General features: G+C 43.0%; 3 long non-coding RNA genes across 3 annotated transcripts in view; 1 reads left to right on the top strand and 2 right to left on the bottom strand.

Moving 5' to 3' along the window:
* Positions 1–24,299, bottom strand: part of LOC309358747 — a 50,008-nt gene that overhangs the window by 454 nt on the left and 25,255 nt on the right. The gene's annotated exons all lie outside the window — the stretch shown is intronic.
* LOC309358791 lies at positions 10,602–12,101 on the top strand. The gene is made up of 2 exons (XR_014163604.1): positions 10,602–10,643; positions 11,477–12,101. It is a non-coding gene; the product is annotated as an uncharacterized lncRNA (long non-coding RNA).
* On the bottom strand, positions 15,268–16,566 carry LOC309359472. The gene is made up of 3 exons (XR_014163851.1): positions 16,377–16,566; positions 16,142–16,211; positions 15,268–15,484 (listed from the first exon to the last, which is right to left on the bottom strand). It is a non-coding gene; the product is annotated as an uncharacterized lncRNA (long non-coding RNA).

The raw sequence follows: 24,299 nt of genomic DNA, 5'->3' as shown, positions 1-24,299 counted from the left end.
TATAAAGCATGGGAGAAACATCTGCCTGATGAATGCTGAAATGGACCAATTTGTCCAACCAAGAATTCAATAGTGATTCGGCCTTCATTGTAAATCCAGGACTATTTTGCTTTCTGTGTTAAGGGGATCTCAGAGGTTTCCTCAAGTATAAAATAAACAACAGCCTAGAGGAAATCCAGATTCTACCTTAGCTGGATGCATACGGGCTGGTTATATCTATCTGTTACATTTTTTATGCTGCTGACATCAATTATTATATATATCTATGTATCTAAAATGCATGAAATATTCTTCAGATGATATGTGAAAAAGTTATTATCTCCAGGGAAGTCACTACTTCATGGTTGCCCTGAGGACTCCAGTTAACAGCCCAAAGACGGCTTAAATGGTCAGTCCTCAGAACTAAAAATTGCAAATCCATGAAACAGATATGGTGAAGAGATAATTCGATGGTACCATCTACTTTGGCCTTTACCATGCCAACGAACCTATAAAAAGTCAGTTATACAAAACACTTTAGCATTATGAAATAAAATATGCCAGTTGAGATGCTGAAATCTGAAACACTAAAAAAAATCCAGTTTTGAGACTGATATCGACTGTGTGCATTCCGTTCAGAATGATTTTGCAAGACCAGAGCCACTGGAGTACCTGCTCAGAATATTCGTTTCCCTGCAATGAAGGAAACAAGAAGAATGAATAAATATTTGGAGACAAGCTTACCTTTGTTGACTATAGGAATTGGTGTGTGGATATTGGATCCAGAGAGTGAATGAAGAACTCCAGGATTGTGGTCCTTTTATATGGCTCTGTGAACCCTTCCACAATCCATGAGGCTCTACTCATGAATGAGAAGCTCTACATTAAACCTTGACGTTGGCCTCCACCACACATTATTAGCTGGTGCGTGATCTGTGACTGTATTCACAACCCCTATTATTTATCTATATAAATACAGAAAAAATTTAAACTGCATTCTGGAAACACTGTAATTCTCAGGCCAGATGAAGGGGCACTTATGGGATTTGTTTTAAAATAATTATGCTATGATGAACGGAAATAATGAGAGCTTCTCATTGAGACCCTGCACTGTTGTGTTTTTAGCCAGGAAAAATTCTCCAGATCTTCTGACTGTACTTCCTGCCTCAAGCTCAAAGCACCTGACGATTGTATTCCCAGGTCTTGGAATTTGATCCTCATAACACATATTTATCAGCAATGAGCAGATGTCAATAGCATGTGCCATTTATTATTTATTTTTATTTTTTAAGGAGCTGAGCAGGACAGTGAATGATAGAAGTTGCACATGTTTTTATTTAATATGTAGCTTTAACAAATGTTCATTACAGTAAAAAATAATTGCTAGACGAACACTTGGGCTCCACAGCCTAATTTTCACCTGACATCTGAACCATACAAAAGCAATTGGCTTGCATCCAGCTGAGTTCTACTTAGAGTAGGCAAACCTAAGTTAGCCATTTCTATGGACTTTAATGGGCCTGCTCTGAGTGTGACTAGCAGTGGTTTCAATCCAGGCATAAGATCTTTGAGAGAAGCCCATATGATGCCTGTTCATCCTAACATATTTGATTTCAAGCAATCCCATAAGTGCCCCCTTTGGACAGAAGGGAGAATTAGAGTGTTACTACTGCAGAATAGCCTTCATCACCTGACTTCAGAAAGGAAGAATGTGGACACAGTCAAGGATCACGCACCAGATGATTGTGTGGTAGAGGCCCATATTAAGGTTTAATGAAGAACTTGTCATCATTGCGTGATTCATAATTGCTTGCGGAAGGATTCACAGAGGTGTATATAAAGGCCCCCCATTCAGGAGTTCTTCACTCACTCACTGGATCCAACATCCACACCAGTTCTTATTACTGAAAAAGGTATGTTCTGTCCCACTATCTCTTCATTCTTTTGGTACCCTAGATTTCAGGAGAGCTTGAGGTCTTGAGGATGTAGTCTAACAGCTCTGGTATTTCACTTCATCTTGCTCACTATTTATCTTACTCTTGGTGACAAATCTTGGCCTCCTGCCACATGGGGAGTTGTACGTGGACAAAAGCATGATTTCTTAGATGCTAATTCAAATTCAAGACTCTCTTGGACACAAGGAATTCAAGATCTCAAAAAGGTCTTCTGGATACAAAACATGCCTTAACTCATTCACAGAGAAGCTAGGATCCTGCCTTCAGGCTTCAATTCTCTCAGCATTTTAGGACTAGAAATTTGCCTACTATCGTCTTGCACAGGATCTAAAATGGGGGGTGGGACAGGGGCTTTAATGACCAATCACACATTTCATATTGATCTACAACTATAATGGTTGAATATAATTCATCTGTCAAACATGTGTGTTCATGAGGAAACCAGCATGGCCTGTGGCTCCCAGTGGAGAAGGAGGTGGTTCCTGAACAGTCTGTTGTGCAATTGCTGAAATGGCACAGCACACCTGACACCTGAGCAAGAATAAAGGATAAATGCTCCAGATAAGCAGAAGGGTAGAGATGCATAGCCAAGACAACACTGCATCCCAGCAGAAATGTTGGAATATTGCTAACCAAAATGTACTTTTAGGATCACTCAGAGGGAAACAAGATGTGAAAATTATGTCTTTTCTGGTCACCTGAATGCAGAGCATCTGTCTACAGGGTTTTAATATGCCTGAGGACGTTGTACTTGCTTAATGGGAAATCCCTTGAATCCTTTCAGCTCCGCCTTCCCTCTCCACCGCTAAGATGTCCTGCTGCTCCAATTGTTGCTGCTCTCCCTGCTGCTGCAAGTGCTGCTGCTGCCCCTGCTGCTGTTGCAGTCCTAGCTGTTGCTGTGTTCCTTGCTGCTGCTGCTCTTCCCCCTGCTGCTGCAACTCTTGCGGCTGTGGTTCCTGTGGTTGTGGCTGTTGTGGCTGTGGTTCCTGTTGCTGCTATCCTAAGCAAGGCTGCTGCTGAAGAAGTTCAGTGAAGGGTTGAGAGCTGCTGCCTCCTCCATGCTGGTGGACTCCTTGGATTCATCTGTTCCTGTGCCTTAAGTTTATTCCTGCCTCCTTCTACAACCCTGGATTCTTCTCATCTCCTTCTTACTTTGTTTGTTTTCCTTCAAGGAGGCATGCCAGTTGTCTTCTCTTTATCACCTTGGTTGTCCAGGGAGTATTTTTCTTTCACCTCCTTGAATAACTCCTCTGTGAAAAGAAAACCTTTCCCTGTGGCAATTAATAAAAATTCTAAAGCATGGTACATAGCCTTGTTGTGTTCATTTGCCTTGAGATGCAGAATACGGCATAGATCCCCAAATAGGTGATCTGCTTTGCATTCTCTAAGTATCTCCAGCTGAAGAGCTCCCAGCCTAGAAAGGATCACTGACTGAGCTCCTGGGGAGCTTATCTCCACCTCACGTACAATATTGGAAAGGGGGCCATATCTCATTGGGAGAGCACATGCATGCCACCCTGTCAGGGCTGGTTCAACTGCGGTTCAGCCCCACTAAAGAGTGACACCTTCATGACTAAGTAGCAATGGAGATGTCTTTCAAGCACAGCACATCCAATCATCTCCTTTGGCTATATCCACACCTTTCATTAAAATGACAAATGAGTTGGAAAGAAGTCCTCACCAGAGAAGAATAGCAACCAAGCTGATGGAATTCAGTGAGATGGCAAAGCTGACTGGAAAACCCAGAAACCAAGAGGATAAAAGCTTTATAAAAGAATGGGGGAAATGTCTAAGTTATTTAGGAAACCAATGTAAACAGATGGAAACAAGAGCAGGATTCTGTCTCACTCATAGGGTAAAAGAATATTAAGGACAATATGCTTTGATATAAAAATTGGAGCATGGATGCAGCTGTAGACGCTCTAAACAAGACTCCATGGAGGGAAGTCTCTAGATTTGGAGAATCTCCTTATACAGATATGTTCTTATTAGTTTGTGTTTATTTGTACTTTGGTTTTATAAAACCAATAAAAATGATTTATATATAAAAAGGTATAACAACAATTAAAGCAAGAGGAATATGTATAAAAAAATCTGACTCAGCCTCACCCTACTAAAAGATGAGCAGAATATTAAGGTCCAATAGTATAAGTGAATGAAAAAATTATTTGTAAATAATGATGGTGACAGGGATGCCTCCTTGGGGAAAGCATTAGACATAGGGAGAGCCGCCACTGGGAAGGCCTATTCTTATGTCTCCACCCTCCACCAACTTCACTACAGAGGGTTTGCAGCCAAGTGCAGAAAGCAGCCAGGAACAGGGAGGCTTTGATGTTAGGCAGGCAGAGGAGAGCCGGCAGCTGCAGAAATCGGCTCTTCCTGACCTTGATGGGCGAGCTGATAAGACAGTAGCTGAGAGCAGCCTAGAACATGGCCAAAGTGCGCTGGAAGCTCAAATGGGCACGGACAGACAAGGAGACAGTTGATCGAAAAAGGAAGCGGTTGGCACTAATCCAATCTCTCTGAGGACTCGGCGAGTGGGAGGGCTTCTAGATAGGAAGCAAAACAAAAGACACAAGGGGCGTCATTTCAATATATTATTTAGATACCAGAAGGAGTTTGACCAAACTGCAGGAGGCAGTGGAAGACAGGAGCGCCTGGCGTGCTCTGGTCCATGGGGCCATGAAGAGTCGGACACGACTAAATGACTAAACAACAAACAAAGGAATTTTCAGAAGGGCCATCATGAGTAATGACGCTGGAGGCTTTGTTAGAGCCATCCAGAGCTATCTGTTGGTTTTTGCTAGAAATCCTCCTTTGTAATTATCTACCCTCACTGTGTTCTCAAGCTGGGAACCTGGACTCCTGACAGAATGACCCTTCTCTATCTTCTCTGTATCGTTCCAATTTTAGTATATGTGCTGCCGTCTCTAAGACGCAGCTGATGGACTACATGCAACTGGCCGAGATGACTGGCAGAATCCGAGACCTGGGAGAAGAGAGGGTTGAAGAAGACTGGAAGAAATTTAAGATTTATCTACAAAGATATTGTGATTTGGTTGAATGTTAAGAAGGATGCTAGATCATAAATAAGTGCCCACCACTAAATTAGATCTGAATTTGACGATAAGTGAGATTAAAGAAAGTATAAACTCTTTTTTGGAGAACTGTTAGACTGTATTTAAATGAGTGAATAGAAGATTGTAAACAAGATGATAATTTGCTTGGAAAAACCTTTCTACAATGTAAGTGGGAGCGGGAGACGTGAGGGAGTCCAAAGAAGTGAAGAAAGTATGTTATATAAGTAAAGCAGTTTATTATTTATGTATTTGTACCCAAAAATCTTAATAAATATTTATAAAAAAAAAAAGAATGACCCTTCTCTAAGTTCTTTGCCTTAGTTGGCTGTGGAAAGAGCCGATAATGGAAGAACAACTACAGCTCCCCACGGCTGTGCAGGCGGGTGCAATCGAAAGAAAGAACCCGCCTGCAGATCCTTATCAGGTACTTTGGCAGCAAAATCAGGAGTTGAAACTGCCACTAACCAGGTTGGAAGGAGTGCGAGGGGCTAGTCCAGGCAGCTGAGAGAGGTATATGGGAGGCAGACGTCCAAGAGCCTCATACCCCCCGCCCTGATTTTCAGGAAAGCCTTCAGAGATGTGGCCTTCAAAATAGCCTGCTTGTATTTCCTAAGCCTCCAAGGGGCTGAATTCCACGATGGTAAGGACAGGGTGTCATTCCTCATTAGCCTAGTAGAAGAAGAGGAGGAGGAGTTTGGATTTGATATCCCGCTTTATCACTACCTGAAGGAGTCTCAAAGCGGCTAACATTCTCCTTTCCCTTCCTCCCCACAACAAACACTCTGTGAGGTGAGTGGGGCTGAGAGACTTCAAAGAAGTGTGACTAGCCCAAGGCCACCCAGTAGCTGCCAACGAACCTATAAAAAGTCAGTTATAGAAAACACTTTAGCTTTATGAAATAAAATATGCCAGTTGAGATGCTGAAATCTGGAACACTAAAAAAATCCAGTTTTGAGACTGTTAGCTCCAGTGCACGTTTCGTTCAGAATGATTTTGCAAGACCAGAGCCACTGGAGTACCTGCTCAGAATTCTCATTTCCCTGCAATGAAGACAACAAGAAGAATGATTAAATGTTTGGAAACAAGCTTACCTTTGTTGACTATAGGAATTGGTGTGTGGATATTGGATCCAGAGGGTGAATGGAATGAAGAACTCCAGGATTGTGGTCCTTTTATAGGTCTCAGCGAACCCTTCCGCAATCCATGAGGCACGAATCATGAATGAGAAGCTCTACATTAAACCTTGACGGTTAATGAGAGACCACCAGTCAGGTTGTTGTGGCTATCCAATCACTCCCAGCCACAGAAACAGTGAGGTCAGTCCTTATGATCTCACCACAACACGTGCCCTCTGTGAGGAGGACTCGATTAATCAAAGAATGCTTTCCTAAGTGTTCACAGTCCGACTATTTAATTATATGTTAAATAGGACTTTTCTAGGATTTTTCCTGGTATTGCTCTCAAGCTGACCAGTCAGTAGTTTTCTGGGTCTTCTTCCCTCCTCTCCCACCCCCCTTTTGAAGATGGGAACAGCATCTGCCCTTCTCCAGGCTGCAGGGACCTCATATTCTCTTCAAGAATTCTCAAAAATTATGGACAAAGGCTTTGCGGTTATATCTGCAAGCTCCTTCAGTACCTTGGGCACAGCTCATCAGGCCTTGCCATTTTGAATCCATTTCAAGTAGTGTTCCCTTGCCACCACTTTTCCTAACTGAGGCTGCAGCTCCCTCTTTGCTCCATTTATCATGCTTGCAGGTTAAGTACAGCTTTAATTTTAGGTGGGGAGGAGAGCAACGTAGGTGTTGAGCAGTTCTGCTTTCCATAGCTTTCTTCATCTTATCCATGCACAGGAACTACTACTTGCTTTTCCTTCCTCTTCTTCAAACACAGTCAAAGAAGCCTCTTTTATAATTCTTAAACTCTCTAATAAGATTCTGAGCTTCAGCCTGCGTGACCTTTATCTTGCAACTGCTCACTACTTGTGTATACCCTTCTGTTATAATTCCCCCTTTCTTCCATTTAGCACACATGCCCTTCTGGAATCCTAGCTCTTCTGTTTACACTTAGACATCCACACTGGTTTCTTTAGATGCCTCCAACTTTTCTTTCTTTTTGGTATTGTCTGCATTTCTGGCTTCAGGATTTCACCTTGAAGAAGCTCCCATCCCTCCTGGACTCCCTTCTCTTTGAGTTTTTCTTACCATGGGATCTTACCCAACAATTACTTAAGCTTTTTGAAATCAGCCCTCTTAAAGCCAAAGTGCATCTCCAAATACATCCAGATTTCCCTTGTCTGTGTATCATGAAACCCAAGAGGGCATGATCCTTCCAAGGTCCCCAGTACTTCCAATTCAAAGATCAATTCCTGCCTATTGGTGATGACCAGTTCCAATATGGATGATTGTCTGGTTCCTTCCTTCACCTTCTGGGCAATGAAACGATCAGCGAAGCAATGGAGGAATTTGAGAAGAGATCTTAAAGGAGATGGGGTGGTCGAAACAGTTGCTTTCATCAACATTATCAAAATATATTAGGCTGGATCCACAAGTAGAACTCAATAGGATGCAGTTTAAATTATCACCTCTTCCCTTTCATAGTCATCCAATCAATGTGGTTTGCAGGAGGAAGATCAGGGATGCCAACTTGAATAAAATATTGTGGAGGCCTAGATATGCCCCAACCCACATGAATGCACACACACCATTTGAATGGCAATGCCCCTCAACTTGGGGGAGCCCAGCCCCCTAAAATATTTTCTTGGGGGGGGCTTCATAGGAGTTGGCTCCTATGAGACAGTGCCTCCTGCAGATAGCACCTATCAGGAAATCCCTACCACACACTGATTAAATCAGGTTTTGTGGAGGCAGCACCTATTTTTAGAATTCTCTGCTGTTACATACCAGACAGGTGCCTTTGATGGGCATCTGTCCGAGATCTCAGACAAAGGACCTTGCTCTTCCTTGTGTTCACTAGACCCATTAATTCAAGGAGAGATAATAGCTAGTGAACCTGGGATGTTATGTGTGTCATGCATGTGCCCTTCCAGTGAGATATGGCCCCCTTCCCAATAATGTGTGAGAGATGGAGATGTGCTCCTCAAGAACTCAGCTTCTGATCCTTTGTAGGCAAACAGCCCTTCAGCTGGAGATGCTTGCCAAGCAGATGACTTATGTAGGATCTATGACGCATTTCCCATCTCAAGGCAAAGGAACACAAGAACACTCTACTGTGCTTTAGAATCTTTATTAACTGCTGTATGAACATATTTCTCCCCCATAGAGGAGTTATTCAAAGAGATGAAAAGAGAATGACCCCCAGGACCACCATGATGATAAAGAGAAGACAACTAGCATGCCTCCTTGAAGGAAAACAAAGCAAAGTAAGAAGGAGATGAGAAGAAAGAAGGGTTGAACTTAAGGCACAGGAAGAGATGAATCAAAGGAGTCCACCAGCACGGTGGAAGCAGCAGCTCTCAACCCTTCACTGAACTTCTTCAGCAGCAGCCTTGCTTAGGATAGCAGCAACAGGAACCACAGCCACAACAGCCACAACCACAGGAACCACAGCCGCAAGAGTTGCAGCAGCAGGGGGAAGAGCAGCAGCAGCAAGGAGTGCAGCAACAGCAAGGACAGCAGCAGCAGCAGGGGCAGCAGCAGCACTTGCAGCAGGAGGGAGAGCAGCAACAATTGGAGCAGCAGGACATCTTAGCGGTGGAGAGGGAAGGCGGAGCTGAAAGGATTCAAGGGATTTCTCATTAAATAAACACAACACAATATTAAGTACACCTTAGATGTACAAACATTAAAGCTTAAGACCAACATGAAATGTATGATTAAAGAATGCTACACATTGCATCAAGGAAAGGAATGCATAAACTGGCCTGTTCTAAATCTCCCTTGGGAACTCACTGGAAGTCAGGCTAAGATATCTTGAGAGAATTCTGTTTGAGCCAACATCCTATTATGCAATACATGACATGCTTGGCAGAAAAAAGACTACCTTAGATCTTGTGCAACACAATACTAGGCAAAAGTTTTAGTCCTACAGTGCTGAAAGTATTCAGGCCTAAAGGCAACATCCCAACTTCTCTTTGAATGAATAATGATATGTCTTGTAACAAATGGCATTTGCAAGAGACCTGGATGAGATCTTCAATCCCTTGCACTGAAGAGATAAGAAGGTTTTGAATTAGAATTAGCATCTAATTAGTACGCTTTTCTCCATGCACAACTCCCATGAGGCAGCAAAACAAGATTGTTCACCAAGAATAAGAAATATAGTGAACCAGTTTCATTGCAAAACTGGAGCTGTTAGACTACATCCTCAAGACCTGAAGGTCTCCTGAAATCAAAGGAACCAAAAGAATGAAGACAGAACATACCCTTTTCAGCAATAAAATTTGGTGTGGATGTTGGATCCAGTGAGTGAGTGAAGAACTCCTGAATGGTGGGCCTTTATATACACCTCTGTGAATCCTTCCACAAGCAATTATGCACGACTCAATGATGATGAGGTCTTTATTAAAAGTCCTCTACCACACAATCATCAGGTACATGATTCTTGACTCTGTCCACATCCGTCCATTTTAAAGGCAGGTGATTAAAGTTATTCTGCAGTTGCAACACTGTAATTCCCAGTTCTGTCCAAAGGGGGCACTTATGGAATTGCTTCAAATCAATTATGTTCAGATGAACAGGCATCATATGTGTTTCTCTCTGAGATCTGATGCAATAGGGTGTTACTTTTTGATTGTTGACCCATGGACACAACCTTTAGGACATTCTTTCTGTGTACAGCATGCAACATGTACTCAGGGCAGGCCCATTAAAGTTCATAGACATGGCTGACTTTGGTTTATTCATTTCAGCGCTACTACTCTAAGTCGAACTTCTGGATACATGCCAATTACTTTTGCATGGCTCAGATGTCTGGTGCAAATTAGGCTGTGATATGCTTTCTGTGTGACAGAATCCTGGAAGACAGGCATCAGAGGTAACCCAAATGTACTGCAGTAATCTAGCACTTATTTTTTGCTGTAGTAAACATATGTGAAAGCCACATATAAAATTTTTAAAAATGGGACTGCTATTGTTCACCCTCCTGCTAAGCTAACCAAACAGCCACAAAACGATGGGAAATGCTATTCCTGTTTGCTCATTGCTGATAAATATGTGTTATGAGGATCAAATAACGTCCCATGGATCCAAACGTCAGATCCTTTGAGCTTGGGGAGGGAGGTAGAGTCAGAAGATCCGACGGTATTTCCTGGTAAAAGAAGGTGTTGGATCACGATGAGAAACTCCCATGGCACCCATTCATCTCAGCATAATTGTTTTTAAAAACAGTCCCATAACTGCCCCTTTAATCAGGGCTGAGAATTACAGTGTTTCCAGAATACAGTTTTAATCATATACTTTTAAAAAGGGGGGTTGTGAATACAGTCAGAGGTCATGCCCCAGATGACGGTGTGGGGCAGCATCAAGGTTTAATGCAGACCATTTAATTCTTCAGTTGTGCATCATGGATTGTGAAGGGTTGACAGAGGTATATAAAAAGATCCACATTCTTGGAATACTTCATCAACACACTGGATCCAATATCCACACAGCACCTCCTATACTGAACAAAGGTAAGCTCATTTCCAATATTTATGCATTCTTCCTATTTATTGCAGGGGAGCTGAAGGTTTGAGGGAGGCCAGTGACTCTGGTCTTGTGAAATGCATCTGAATCAAATGAACAGAGGGGCCAACACTCTCCCAATTTGGATTCTGTTAGCATTTCAGATTTCAGCATCTCAACCGGCATATTTTAATACATAGATCCATGCTGTTTTAAATAACAGACTCCTTGCAGGTTCTTTGGGTTTTACTTGATCGGATCATCTATTTATCTCTTCAACAAATCTGTGTGATGGATGCTACATTTTCATAAGTTGTAGTTTTGAGGACTGACCAGTTCCCCTGCCTTTGGGCTGCTGAAGGGAGTCCTTATTATAGTAATGACTTCCCTAGAGATATAAATTTCTTCTCGTATCAACTGAGGAGGAATATTCCTCCCATGATATATTTCAAGTATACATCAAAATTACTGATACCTACAACATAAAAAGGTGACACCTGCAAATAACCAGGGCACGTCACATGTATTGAGCTGTGAGAGAATCAAGATTGTTTGTAGGGCCAATTGCTTTTGTAATGGGGGGACAAATCTGAGTTTCTTTTTAGATAAAGTGGGAAATGGCTAGGATTTAGTCTGAAGGTGCACTCAACAGACAGACATTTCTCCCATATTTTATATGACACACAAATCTTTGTGTAATATAGGCAAATAATTTCAGCTCCCTAACGAGTAGGAGAAAAGGTATGTGAAATATGCAGTGATTAATGAAAAGTAAAATATGTCTTTAACACATCAGACGATGTAGCACTTAGTTAACTGGTGATCCCTTGATTTCCTGCAGCTCAAGCTTCCTTCTCTTCCTCAAGATGTCCTGCTGTTGCCAGTGGGGCTGCTCCCCTTGCTGCTGCAAGCAGTGCTGCTGCTCCCCCTGCTGTGGCTGCAGCTGTTGCAAGCAGTGTTGTTCCTCCCCCTGTTGTTGCAAGCAATGCTGCTCTTCCCCCTGCTGCTGCTCTTCCCCCTGCTGTGGTTCCGGGTGCTGTGGCTCTTCCTGCTGTGGCTGCAAATGCTGCTATCCTAAGCAAGGCAAATGTTGAAGAACCCCAAGGGAAGCTCTCAATGTTTACAGGGAATCTACAATTGATAGTCCATTGAATAATCCCACCACCATGAGTACTGACTGCAAGGGCTACTGCTTGATTCCTCACATTCAGACTATATATCTCTCTGGAATGTGTTTAATCCTCAAGTTGTGTCTTCTTCTCCTCTTTTAGTTCTGCACTCTTTGACTCACCTGGATGTTCTCCTAGGAGCCATCTCTAACGAGGCATTTCCCATGGTGTCATCATGACTCTCTCAATGTGTGTGACTCTTTCTCTTTCTCTCTCTTCTACATTTCTAATTCTTCTTTTATTGTACAATGTACCTGCTTGCATGACAACTAATAAAATGGCAAACAATCTCCTAAAGTCTTTTTTTATCTTCACCTTAAATTGAATTGAGGGGAGGCTCAATGTGTGTGAGCAGCACTACTTTCAATGTACACCATACCCTACCCCAATCTATGGCATTGAATGATCCAGGGGGGTTGGGGAAAATGCACTGCTGCTTGAGTTATTGAAGGACTACTCCAAGATGATGCAGGTAGATGATTCTGGGGTAGGTGGACCAACCATATCATTGGACCATTCACATATATGGTATAGAAGCAATAGCAGAGCAACTGTTCTGTAAGGTTCAACCACTGACATCTGCAGTTAGGAAAGTCTTGAGCAGCAGTGTTGCTCACTTCCAACCTGTGCTTGCATTCTTCCTGAAGACATCTCAATGGAGTCACTGTAGGAAACTGTTTGGTAGTGGAAGAAACTAGTTGGTCTATTCTTCTGGAGGGGTCATTTGGAGCGGTCTACTTCTGTCCTTATGACTGTGTTCCAGGTAATTTAAGAACATACAAACATGGGGTTGGACATGGTGACCCTTGGCTCCCTTCTAACTCTAAGATTCCATGATTCTAAGAAGAGCTTGCTCAATCTAATCAATGGCCTGTCTGGTCTTGCATCCTGTCCTCACAATGGCGAGCCAGATGCCTATAGCAGGCATGTCCAACAGGTAGATCATAATCTACCAGTAGATCACTGGATATCTGTGGTAGATCACTGGCTCCCCCAAAAGACTCTGAACAACTGTGGCTCCCCTAAAAAAAGCTCAACATTTTACCTTCTCCCTTAAAAAACTCAACAACTTTGACCTCAACCCCACTGCCACTTTTTTACTCTGTGTGTAGATCACAGTCTCTTGGGAGCTGGCCACCCCTGGCCTATGGCACACAATCAGAACACAAACACAAGAGCACTGTGGTTTCCAGCAACTGGTATTAAGAACCATTACTGCCTAAAACTTGGAGACATTGCACAGCCATTGTGGTTCATAGCTCTGGGAAATTCCGCCTCCATGAATATGTCAACTCCTGCTTTAAAGCCATCTAGGTTGGTGGTCAACACAGCCTCCCGTGGGAGCACCTTTCATTGTTTTAGCTATGCACTGCATGAAGACCTTCTTCTTCTCTGAGATATTCCAGCAGTCAGCTTTTAGACAATGAAAGGTAAAACACACACAAATACACACATGATCGTACACTACCCCAACTGATAGGAGGCTGGGAATTTATCTGGTAGGCTGAGGATAAGTAGACTCAAATGGCTACTAGTTCAAATCAGCCTCAATATCCCTCCATCCTTCAATTATTTAACAAGCAAACAAAATACTCTCAAAATTCCAATAATTTACCCATTTTGCATGAAGGCATTTCATTATAAGATGGACACTGACTGGCATCAGCTCTCCGGAGATGAACTTAGACTTTTCTGCATGCAAAATAGATGCTCTATCACAGAGCTACAATCCTTCCTTCCTAAATGCCCTTTGGGGTTTCCTCCCAATTCTATGATTCCTCCAATTCTATGATTCTATTATTCTATGAATTTCTGGTGGCAGGTTCTCCATCTCCATCCCATCATCAAAACACTACAACTGCCATGGGGGACTTTGTCCAAAGCCTTAGCTAAATCAATGTACACTATTTCTGCAGCAGCCCTGTCATCCACCAAGCTGGTAAATCTATCAAAAAAAAGAATTGAGATTCATCTGGTATGAACAATATTTTGAGAAATCCATGTTGAGTCTTAGTAATCACAGCATCCTTTTCTATGTGCTCATAGGCCAACTGTTTAATTATCCGTGCTATAATCTTTCCTGGTATTGATGTCAAGCTGACCAGTCTGTAGCTACGTGAGTCTTCTCCCCACATACAAACTGTTTGAAGATGGGAACAGCATCTGCCCTTGTCCAGTCTGCAGGCACCTCATGTTTCCTCCATGGATTCTCAAAAATTATGGACAGAGGCTCTGTGGTTAATATCTGTAAGCTCCTTTGGTACCCTTGGGCGCACCTCATCAGGCCTTGCCAATTTGAATCCATTTAAAGTAGCTAGGTGTTCCTTTGCCACCTCTTTTCCTACCTGAGGCTGCAGTTTCTTCCTTGCACCTTTTATCCTGTTGTCACCAGGTTAGGTTCTGCTTTAATAATAAGTGAAGAGAGGGACAATGTAGGGGTTGAACAATTTCACCTCCTTCGCCCAATAGCATTTTTTTTTGTCCTCTTCACCCAGAGGACATATGGCTTGCTTGTTCTTCCTCTTGCTTCAAACTTAGCTGAAGAAACCTCTTTTATTATTTCTTTCCCTCTTGCAAGACTGAAGTCATTTGGAACTTTTGCTTGCCTGACCGTCATCCTGCAACTGTTGGCTACTGGTGTATACCCTTCCTTCATGATTTCTCATTTCCTCCATTTAGCAGATATGCCCTTGTGAAATTTCATCTATAAGCCACTGATTTCTTTAGAGGACTCCAACTTTTCTTTCTTGTTGGAATAGTCTGCAATTGTATGGAACTTGTTGGTATTCTCTGTCTTTGTTCCTTCAATATTTCGCCTTTAAGAAACTCCCATCCCTCTTGGATTCCCTTCTCTTTGAGTTTTTCTGACCATTGGATCTCACCCATTTTCAAATACATCCAGATTTCCCATGTCTCTGTATCATGAAACCCTAGAAGACATGATCAGTTCCTTCCCAGGTCCCCAGTACTTCTAATTCAATGATGAATTCCTGCCAGTTGGTAAGGACCAGTTCCAATATAGATAATCTCCTTGCTGCTTCCTTCACCTTCTGGGCAATGAAATGATTAGTGAAGAAATGTGAGGAATTTGTTGGGAATTATATTCTTGGGAGTGTGACAGTTTCAACAGTTATCCAGAAGTCTCCTCTCACCCCAATTTAAGGGAAAGATACACCAAACTATAAGAGATGCTTTATCATTTTATTTGTTGCCATGAGAGCAGGTAGATTCTACAATAGCAGAAGGTTCAGAAATGTAGCAGAGATAGAAAAGAGCGAGGAAAAGAGAGTCACACACATTTCAAATGTCTTCCTTGTTAGAGAATGGCCGAGTGAATCAGGAAGATGAGTGCAAGCAGTCAACCAGCAGCCTTGACGCCAGAGCTCCTGATGGTGGGATTGTTCATTGGACTGTATGCTGTAGACTCCCTGTTTGCATTCAGAGCTCCCCTTGGGGTTCTTCAGCATTTGCAGCCACAGCAGGAAGACCCACAGCACCCGGAACCACAGCAGGGGGAACAGCAGCAGCAAGGGGAGCAGAAACACTGCTTGCAGCAACAGGGGGAGCAGCAACACTTCTTGCAGCAACAGCAGGGGGAGCAGCAACACTGCTTGCAGCAACAGGGGGAACAGCAACACTTGCAACAGCAGGACATCTTGAGGAAGAGAAGGAAGCTTGAGCTGCAGGAAATCAAGGGATCACCAGTTAACTAAGCACCACATTGTTTGATGTGTTGAAGACACATTTTACTGGTGCTTTGCATTAAGAGCTGCCTATTTCACACCCTTTCCTCCTTCTTGTGACACAGCTGAAATAATTTCCCTATATTCAACTAAGTTTTGCTTGCTGTATAAAGCATGGGAGAAACATCTGCCTGATGAATGCTGAAATGGACCAATTTCTCCAACCAAGAATTCAATAGTGATTCGGCCTTCATTGTAAATCCAGGACTATTTTGCTTTCTGTGTTAAGGGGATCTCAGAGGTTTCCTCAAGTATAAAATAAACAACAGCCTAGAGGAAATCCAGATTCTACCTTAGCTGGATGCATACGGGCTGGTTATATCTATCTGTTACATTTTTTATGCTGCTGACATCAATTATTATATATATCTATGTATCTAAAATGCATGAAATATTCTTCAGATGATATGTGAAAAAGTTATTATCTCCAGGGAAATCACTACTTCATGGTTGCCCTGAGGACTCCAGTTAACAGCCCAAAGACGGCTTAAATGGTCAGTCCTCAGAACTAAAAATTGCAAATCCATGAAACAGATATGGTGAAGAGATAATTCGATGGTACCATCTACTTTGGCCTTTACCATGCCAACGAACCTATAAAAAGTCAGTTATACAAAACACTTTAGCATTATGAAATAAAATATGCCAGTTGAGATGCTGAAATCTGAAACACTAAAAAAAATCCAGTTTTGAGACTGATATCGACTGTGTGCGTTCCGTTCAGAATGATTTTGCAAGACCAGAGCCACTGGAGTACCTGCTCAGAATATTCGTTTCCCTGCAATGAAGGAAACAAGAAGAATGAATAAATATTTGGAGACAAGCTTACCTTTGTTGACTATAGGAATTGGTGTGTGGATATTGGATCCAGAGAGTGAATGAAGAACTCCAGGATTGTGGTCCTTTTATATGGCTCTGTGAACCCTTCCACAATCCATGAGGCTCTACTCATGAATGAGAAGCTCTACATTAAACCTTGACGTTGGCCTCCACCACACATTATTAGCTGGTGCGTGATCTGTGACTGTATTCACAACCCCTATTATTTATCTATATAAATACAGAAAAAATTTAAACTGCATTCTGGAAAAACTCAGGCCAGATGAAGGGGCACTTATGGGATTTGTTTTAAAACAATTATGCTATGATGAACGGAAATAATGAGAGCTTCTCATTGAGACCCTGCACTGTTGTGTTTTTAGCCAGGAAAAATTCTCCAGATCTTCTGACTGTACTTCCTGCCTCAAGCTCAAAGCACCTGACGATTGTATTCCCAGGTCTTGGAATTTGATCCTCATAACACATATTTATCAGCAATGAGCAGATGTCAATAGCATGTGCCATTTATTATTTATTTTTATTTTTTAAGGAGCTGAGCAGGACAGTGAATGATAGAAGTTGCACATGTTTTTATTTAATATGTAGCTTTAACAAATGTTCATTACAGTAAAAAATAATTGCTAGACGAACACTTGGGCTCCACAGCCTAATTTTCACCTGACATCTGAACCATACAAAAGCAATTGGCTTGCATCCAGCTGAGTTCTACTTAGAGTAGGCAAACCTAAGTTAGCCATTTCTATGGACTTTAATGGGCCTGCTCTGAGTGTGACTAGCAGTGGTTTCAATCCAGGCATAAGATCTTTGAGAGAAGCCCATCTGATGCCTGTTCATCCTAACATATTTGATTTCAAGCAATCCCATAAGTGCCCCCTTTGGACAGAAGGGAGAATTAGAGTGTTACTACTGCAGAATAGCCTTCATCACCTGACTTCAGAAAGGAAGAATGTGGACACAGTCAAGGATCACGCACCAGATGATTGTGTGGTAGATGAACTTGTCATCATTGCGTGATTCATAATTGCTTGCGGAAGGGTTCACAGAGGTGTATATAAAGGCCCCCCATTCAGGAGTTCTTCACTCACTCACTGGATCCAACATCCACACCAGTTCTTATTACTGAAAAAGGTATGTTCTGTCCCACTATCTCTTCATTCTTTTGGTACCCTAGATTTCAGGAGAGCTTGAGGTCTTGAGGATGTAGTCTAACAGCTCTGGTTTTTCACTTCATCTTGCTCACTATTTATCTTACTCTTGGTGACAAATCTTGGCCTCCTGCCACATGGGGAGTTGTACGTGGACAAAAGCATGATTTCTTAGATGCTAATTCAAATTCAAGAATCTCTTGGACACAAGGAATTCAAGATCTCAAAAAGGTCTTCTGGATACAAAACATGCCTTAACTCATTCTCAGAGAAGCTAGGATCCTGCCTTCAGGCTTCAATTCTCTCAGCATTTTAGGACTAGAAATTTGCCTACTATCGTCTTGCACAGGATCTAAAATGGGGGGCGGGACAGGGGTTTTTCTGACCAATCACACATTTCATATTGATCTACAACTATAATGGTTGAATATAATTCATCTTTCAAACATGTGTGTTCATGAGGAAACCAGCAGGGTCTGTGGCTCCCAGTGGAGAAGGAGGTGGTTCCTGAACAATCTGTTGTGCAATTCCTGAAATGGCACAGCACACCTGACCTGAGCAAGAATCAAGGATAAATGCTCTAGATAAGCAGAAGGGTAGAGATGCATAGCCAAGACAACACTGCATCCCAGCAGAAATGTTGGAATATTGCTAACCAAAATGTACTTTTAGGATCACTCAGAGGGAAACATGATGTGGAAATCATGTCTTTTCTGGTCACCTGAATGCAGAGCATCTGTCTACAGTGTTTTTAATATGGATGAGGACATTGTGCTTGCTTAATGGGAAATCCCTTGAATACTTTCAGCTCCACCTTCTCTCTCCACCGCTAAGATGTCCTGCTGCTCCAATTGTTGCTGCTCTCCCTGCTGCTGCAAGTGCTGCTGCTGCCCCTGCTGCTGCTGCTGTCCTTCCTGTTGCTGCACTCCTTGCTGCTGCTGCTCTTCCCCCTGCTGCTGCAACTCTTGCGGCTGTGGTTCCTGTGGTTGTGGCTGTTGTGGCTGTGGTTCCTGTTGCTGCTATCCTAAGCAAGGCTGCTGCTGAAGAAGTTCAGTGAAGGGTTGAGAGCTGCTGCCTCCTCCATGCTGGTGGACTCCTTGGATTCATCTCTTCCTGTGCCTTAAGTTTATTCCTGCCTCCTTCTACAACCCTGGACTCTTCTCATCTCCTTCTTACTTTGCTTTGTTTTCCTTCAAGGAGACATGCCAGATGTCTTCTCTTTATCACCTTGGTTGTCTAGGGAGTCACTCTCCTTTCATCTCCTTGAATAACTCCTCTGTGAAAAGAAAACCTTTCCCTGTGGCAATTAATAAAAATTCTAAAGCATGGTACATAGCCTTGTTGTATTCCTTTGCCTTTAGATGCAGAATACGGCATAGATCCCCAAATAGGTGATCAGCTTTGTATTCTCTAAGTATCTCCAGCTGAAGAGCTCCCAGTCTAGAAAAGTTCAATGGCTGAGCTCCTGGGGAGCATATTTCTATCTCACATACAATATTGGGAAGTGGGCCATATCTCATTGGGAGAGCACATGCATCGCACCCTGTCAGGGCGGGTTCAGCTGTGGTTCAGCACTGGGACTCAGAGAGGATCAGTAAAGTTAATTCTCAATTCGAGATATGAAACACAAACAAGAGATCTCCACTGGCAGGACTAGCCTGATGAAACAGTTGCCAGAACTGATAATCTGAGCCTCCTATGCCTCTTCCCCAGCCAGCTGCCTTCCTAACCATCACAAACGCATTTGAGGAGAGGTTCTCTGTGCCTTTCGTTCTGCTCATGTAACATCCTCCTCATTCTTGGAGACCAGGAGAGGAGAGAGGAAAATAGTGGAACTGGCAGGTTGCTGTGGATCTGTCACAGCCTGAGCCCCTCCTCCTCCTCAGCTGCCTTACTCTAACGTAAAACTGTGGCTTGCTCAGCCTCCAGCCTGTCTGTTCCCCTTCTTTCTCTGAACTGTCCTGTATCCCACTATCATTGTCCTGGCTCAGAGGCTTCCACCTCTGATGTTCCCCTGGTGGGGGGGTCCTTTTCCCGCTGGCTGTAGCCTCCCACCATTCCTCCTTATCTAGCCAGGCCCTGATACACATGTAACATCCAAGGATCACTAGCCAGTATCTCTCCTTGATAAACACACAAGACCTAACCAGCTGTACTTTTGAATAAATAAGGTATACTATTCATTGGATCAAATTGTAGATTCCAACGAAAGTCTCATAAAGTTCAACAAAAAAAGCAGAAGACCCTGTGGATCAGTTCATTCTCTGGTCAGTTCATGCAAAAGGCCCATACATGTATAAGTGTCTATTCCACCTGTCTGTTCATAGAGTCCAATAATCCACATGAAGGTTGTTACAGTTCCACAGAATCCTTTCACAGAGTCTAAGACAAGGATTTCCGGAATATTAGCCTTGTTTCGCCATCCTAGGCTTCATCAGTAGAACAGGCTGTAGGTAATGCAAATAAATACAACATCGTAATCTCACACATTTTTACAGCAAAATCAATATAAAAAACCATGGGCAACTGTACATACCATATGTCATATTACAGGATAGTGGATCTTATCTCTCCCTGAGCAAATGGATGTAATGAGAATGGGGAGAAGCAATTCCCTTTGACTGAAGTCTAGGACAGATCTCCATCAGAGGCACCTGTCTGGTGTGTAGCAGGAAGGAGTTCTAAAATCAGAACACTAAAAACCTGATTAAATTGGTGTGTAGTAGGGATTTCCTGATAGGTGGTAGTTGCATGAGACTCTCTCCTGCAAACCTCGTTGATTGGATGGCTATGAAAGGAAAGAGATTATACTTTGAAGTGCATCATTTTGAGTGCTACTTGTGGATCCAGGCTAATGTATTTTGATAACATTGAAGATAGCAACTGATTTGATCACCCCTCCTCCTCCAAGATCTCCTCTTTTAGCCCATGGATTTCTTCAACCATATATATGAATTCTGCCTCCCACTAGGAACTGAACTATACTCTAAGTTCATAAACACTGGGGTCCTAAATGAATCCATACCTCAGTGGGATATCCTAGCTTTCTTTGCAGCAATCACGAGACCCTTGGCAAAAGACGAGCTTTTGATAGACCTCCTTGGGACCTTGTCTCACTCTGTCCATCACAGCTGTGAGTCTGGGATTGTCCTTTGATTCACTAATATCTCAATTATTTGCATAAGTGATGTCATACAGCTAACCTTGTTGTCTAGTATGAGAAACAAGATTCAATATGGCATTCTCTGAGTGAGTGAAGAACTACCAGGTGGGGGACCTTCTTATGCAGCTCTGCGACTGCTTCCCCTAGTAGTGAGCCATTACTCAAGAATGCTCATGTCTCCATTAAAACACGGCATTGGCTTCCACTACAACATCATCTGGTGTATGATCCTTGAGTGTGCGCACACCCTTCATTAGAGCTGTTTCTTTGTAGTTAACCTTGTAATTCTCACCCCCTAGCCAAAATGGCACTCATAGGGATGGATAGACAACATGAGTTGCTCGGTCAGTCCAGGACCTTAGGCACAGATGAGGAATGTGTGGCCCCTCCAGATGTTTCTGGACTACAATTCCCACCATCCTTTATTGCTGGCCATTCTGGCAAGGTCTGATGGGAGCTGGAATCCTACAATACCCTGGTGGCCCAATTCCCAATCCCAACCCTATGAATTTATTTCAGAACTGAAAGCTTATTGATTCCTCAGCCTGCTCAGAACATCTGGCATTGGATTTTTCTGCTCATGTGCTTGCTCTCTCTTAATAAATATATCCATCACTGCTAAAAATATATATTATTAATGCTGCTACTAGGTTGTATCTAGTGATGTATGGAGACAGATATTTGCCACATGAATAGTTAGTCACAGTCACTGTTTCCATTCTTCCACAGTTCAGCTTCCATTATTCTGTTCTTCATCTTTCTGCTATGGCCAAAAACTAATGCAGTTAATTATGCAAATGACTTCAATACATTTAAACAGAAACACAATATTTCAATAAATAACGAAATTAAGTAATGTTTGTGGACTAAACAAAAGCTTGCAAATACACTCTGATTCATTTATATTGTTTCTCATGGCATCAATAAAAAGGATAACGGCACACTTCTAATACACTCAGTGTATCTGAAGAAGTGTGCATGCACACGAAAGTTCATACCAAGAACTAACTTAGTTGGTCTTTAAGGTGCTACTTGAAGGAATTTTTTTTGTTTTGACTATGGCAGACCAACACGGCTACCTATCTGTAACTGGCACACTTCTACACACTCACACACAACACCCCTCAGAAAACAGGAAACATCTGTTTGGACACTGTGGGATACCAGCTGCTAAACTAGATAGACTCACCCATACCTAAGTCTGATCCATCAGGACATTTATTTTGTCCTTCAAGGTTCTGTGACAGAGTGTCAGCAGCTGAGCAGGGGAGGAATGGTGGAGGCTGCCTCCCCAGCCTGACCCTTCCAGAGAAGAAGACGACTACAACATCATCTGGTGTTGACTGTGCACACACCCTTCATTAGAGCTGTTTCTTTGTAGTTAACCTTGTAATTCTCACCGCCTAGCCAAAATGGCACCCATAGGGATGAATGGACAACACATGAGTTGCTCGGTCAATCCAGGACCTTAAGCACAGATGAGGAATGTGTGGCCCCTCCAGATGTTTCTGGATTACAATTCCCACCATCCTTTATCACTGGCCATTCTGGCAATGGCTGCTGGGAGTTGGAATCCTACAATATCCTGGTGGCCTAATCGCCAGTCTCAAATCCCCAGTTGTATTAGAACTGAGAGCTTATTGATTCCTCAGCCTGCTCAGAACATCTGGCATTGGATTCCTGTGGCCATGGACTCTCTCCTTCTTAATAAACAAAATCATTGTAAACATTTATTAATACTGCTGCTACGGCTACTACTTGTAATGATCTCAGGCAGGCAAGCAAGCTCCAATAAGAATTAATGAGTCTCTGGCAGGTTCATGGCACGTTTATTTACAACTAACATCCAGAGCATGGCTCCAAGCCTGCTGCTCTTAGCTATGAGTTGGTCACTCTGAGTCTCCGCCCCTTTCTCAGAACGAAGGGCGCCAAAGTCCAGGCCTTCTTCTCTTGTACTTCTGTTGCATTTTAACCCTTCAGCTCTTCTGGTTTGGGGAGAAGGTGGGTGAACTCCCCCTCCCCCCCCCGCTATCAAACGAAGATCCCTCTAAATATTGCCTACCTCCCGGTTGCATAGCAAATTCCTCAATGTCATCTATCTCCTCCCCTCCCTCTGACTGCAAGCTTTCCGAGTCTGCTGCTCTATCTGAGTCTGGGAACTCTTGATAAAGGGGGGCTGAATTAACCTACTCCTGCTGTGTCTGTGGCTGCAATGCCTCATCTCGAGAGTCCGACTGTGGCATTCCTTCATCTCCACAGTCAGACTCTTCCCAGGTGTTCGATTCAGCCATGTCCCTCACACTACTATTACCATAGGTTAGATCTAAGGATCCCCATTTTTGTCTGATCTAGCATTTTTCTTCCAGGGCTCTGAGACAAAGGGCTCTTGCTTCAACTCACCATGAAGTTCCCTATGAAGTGAGGCACCACTAAAGAATGATTTGCAAGAGAGAGCCTCCTGCAGATTGTGCCTATCAGGAAATCCCTACTATACATCAATTAAATCAGATTTTAGTGTTCCAACACCAGATCTCAGACAATGGGTCTTGTTGCTACTGGGTTTTCCTACATCCATTTATTCAAGGAGAGATAACAGCTAGTGAACCTGGGATGTTATATGTGTCATACATGGGCCCTTCCAATGAACTATGGCCCATTTCCCAATATTGTATGTGAGATGGAGATGTCCTCCTCAAGAGCTCAGCTTCTGATTCTTTCTAGTCCAGCAGCCCTTCATCAGGAGATGTTTGCAAAGCAGATGACTTATGCAGTGATCTATGACACATTCCCCATCTCAAGGCAAAGGAACACAAGACTCTGTACTATGCTTTAGAATTTTTATTAACTGCTGTATACATAGATTATTTTCTCCACAGTGGAGTTATTCAAAGAGATGAAAAGAGAATGGCACCCAGGACCACCATGATGATAAAGAGAAGGCAACTGGCATGCCTCCTTGAAGGAAAACAAAGCAAAGTAAGAAGGAGATGAGAAGAATGAAGGGTTGAAGAAGGAGGCAGGAATACACTTAAGGCACAGGAACAGATTAATCCAAGGACTCCGCCAGCATGGAGGAGGCAGCAGCTCACAACACTTCACTGAAAATTCCTCAGCAACAGCCTTGCTTAGGATAGCAGCAACAGGAACCACAGCCACAGGAACCACAGCCACAAGAGTTGCAGCAGCAGGGGGAAGAGCAGCAGCAAGGAGTGCAGCAACAGCTGGGAGTGCAGCAACAGCTGGGAGTGCAGCAGCAGCAAGGAGTGCAGCAACAGCTGGGAGTGCAGCAACAGCAGCAGGGGCAGCAGCTGGGAGAGCAGCAACAATTGGAGCAGCAGGACATCTTAGCGGTGGAGAGGGAAGGCGGAGCTGAAAGAAAGAAGGGATTCCCCATTAAGTAAACACAACGTCCTCATGCATATTAAAACACTGTAGACAGATGCTCTGCATTCAGGTGACTAGAAAAGACATGATTTTCACATCATGTTTCCCTCTGAGTGATCCTAAAACTACAGTTTCGTTAGCAAAATGGGATGCAGTATTGTCTTGGCTATGCATCAGTACCCTTCTGCTTATCTAGCACGTTTATCCTTGATTCTTGCTC

Source organism: Podarcis melisellensis (assembly GCF_964234715.1).
Source record: "Podarcis melisellensis genome assembly, chromosome: 16".
Taxonomy (NCBI): domain Eukaryota; kingdom Metazoa; phylum Chordata; class Lepidosauria; order Squamata; family Lacertidae; genus Podarcis; species Podarcis melisellensis.
Note: the sequence above shows the minus strand (reverse complement) of the source record. Positions and strands in the feature narration are given on the sequence as shown.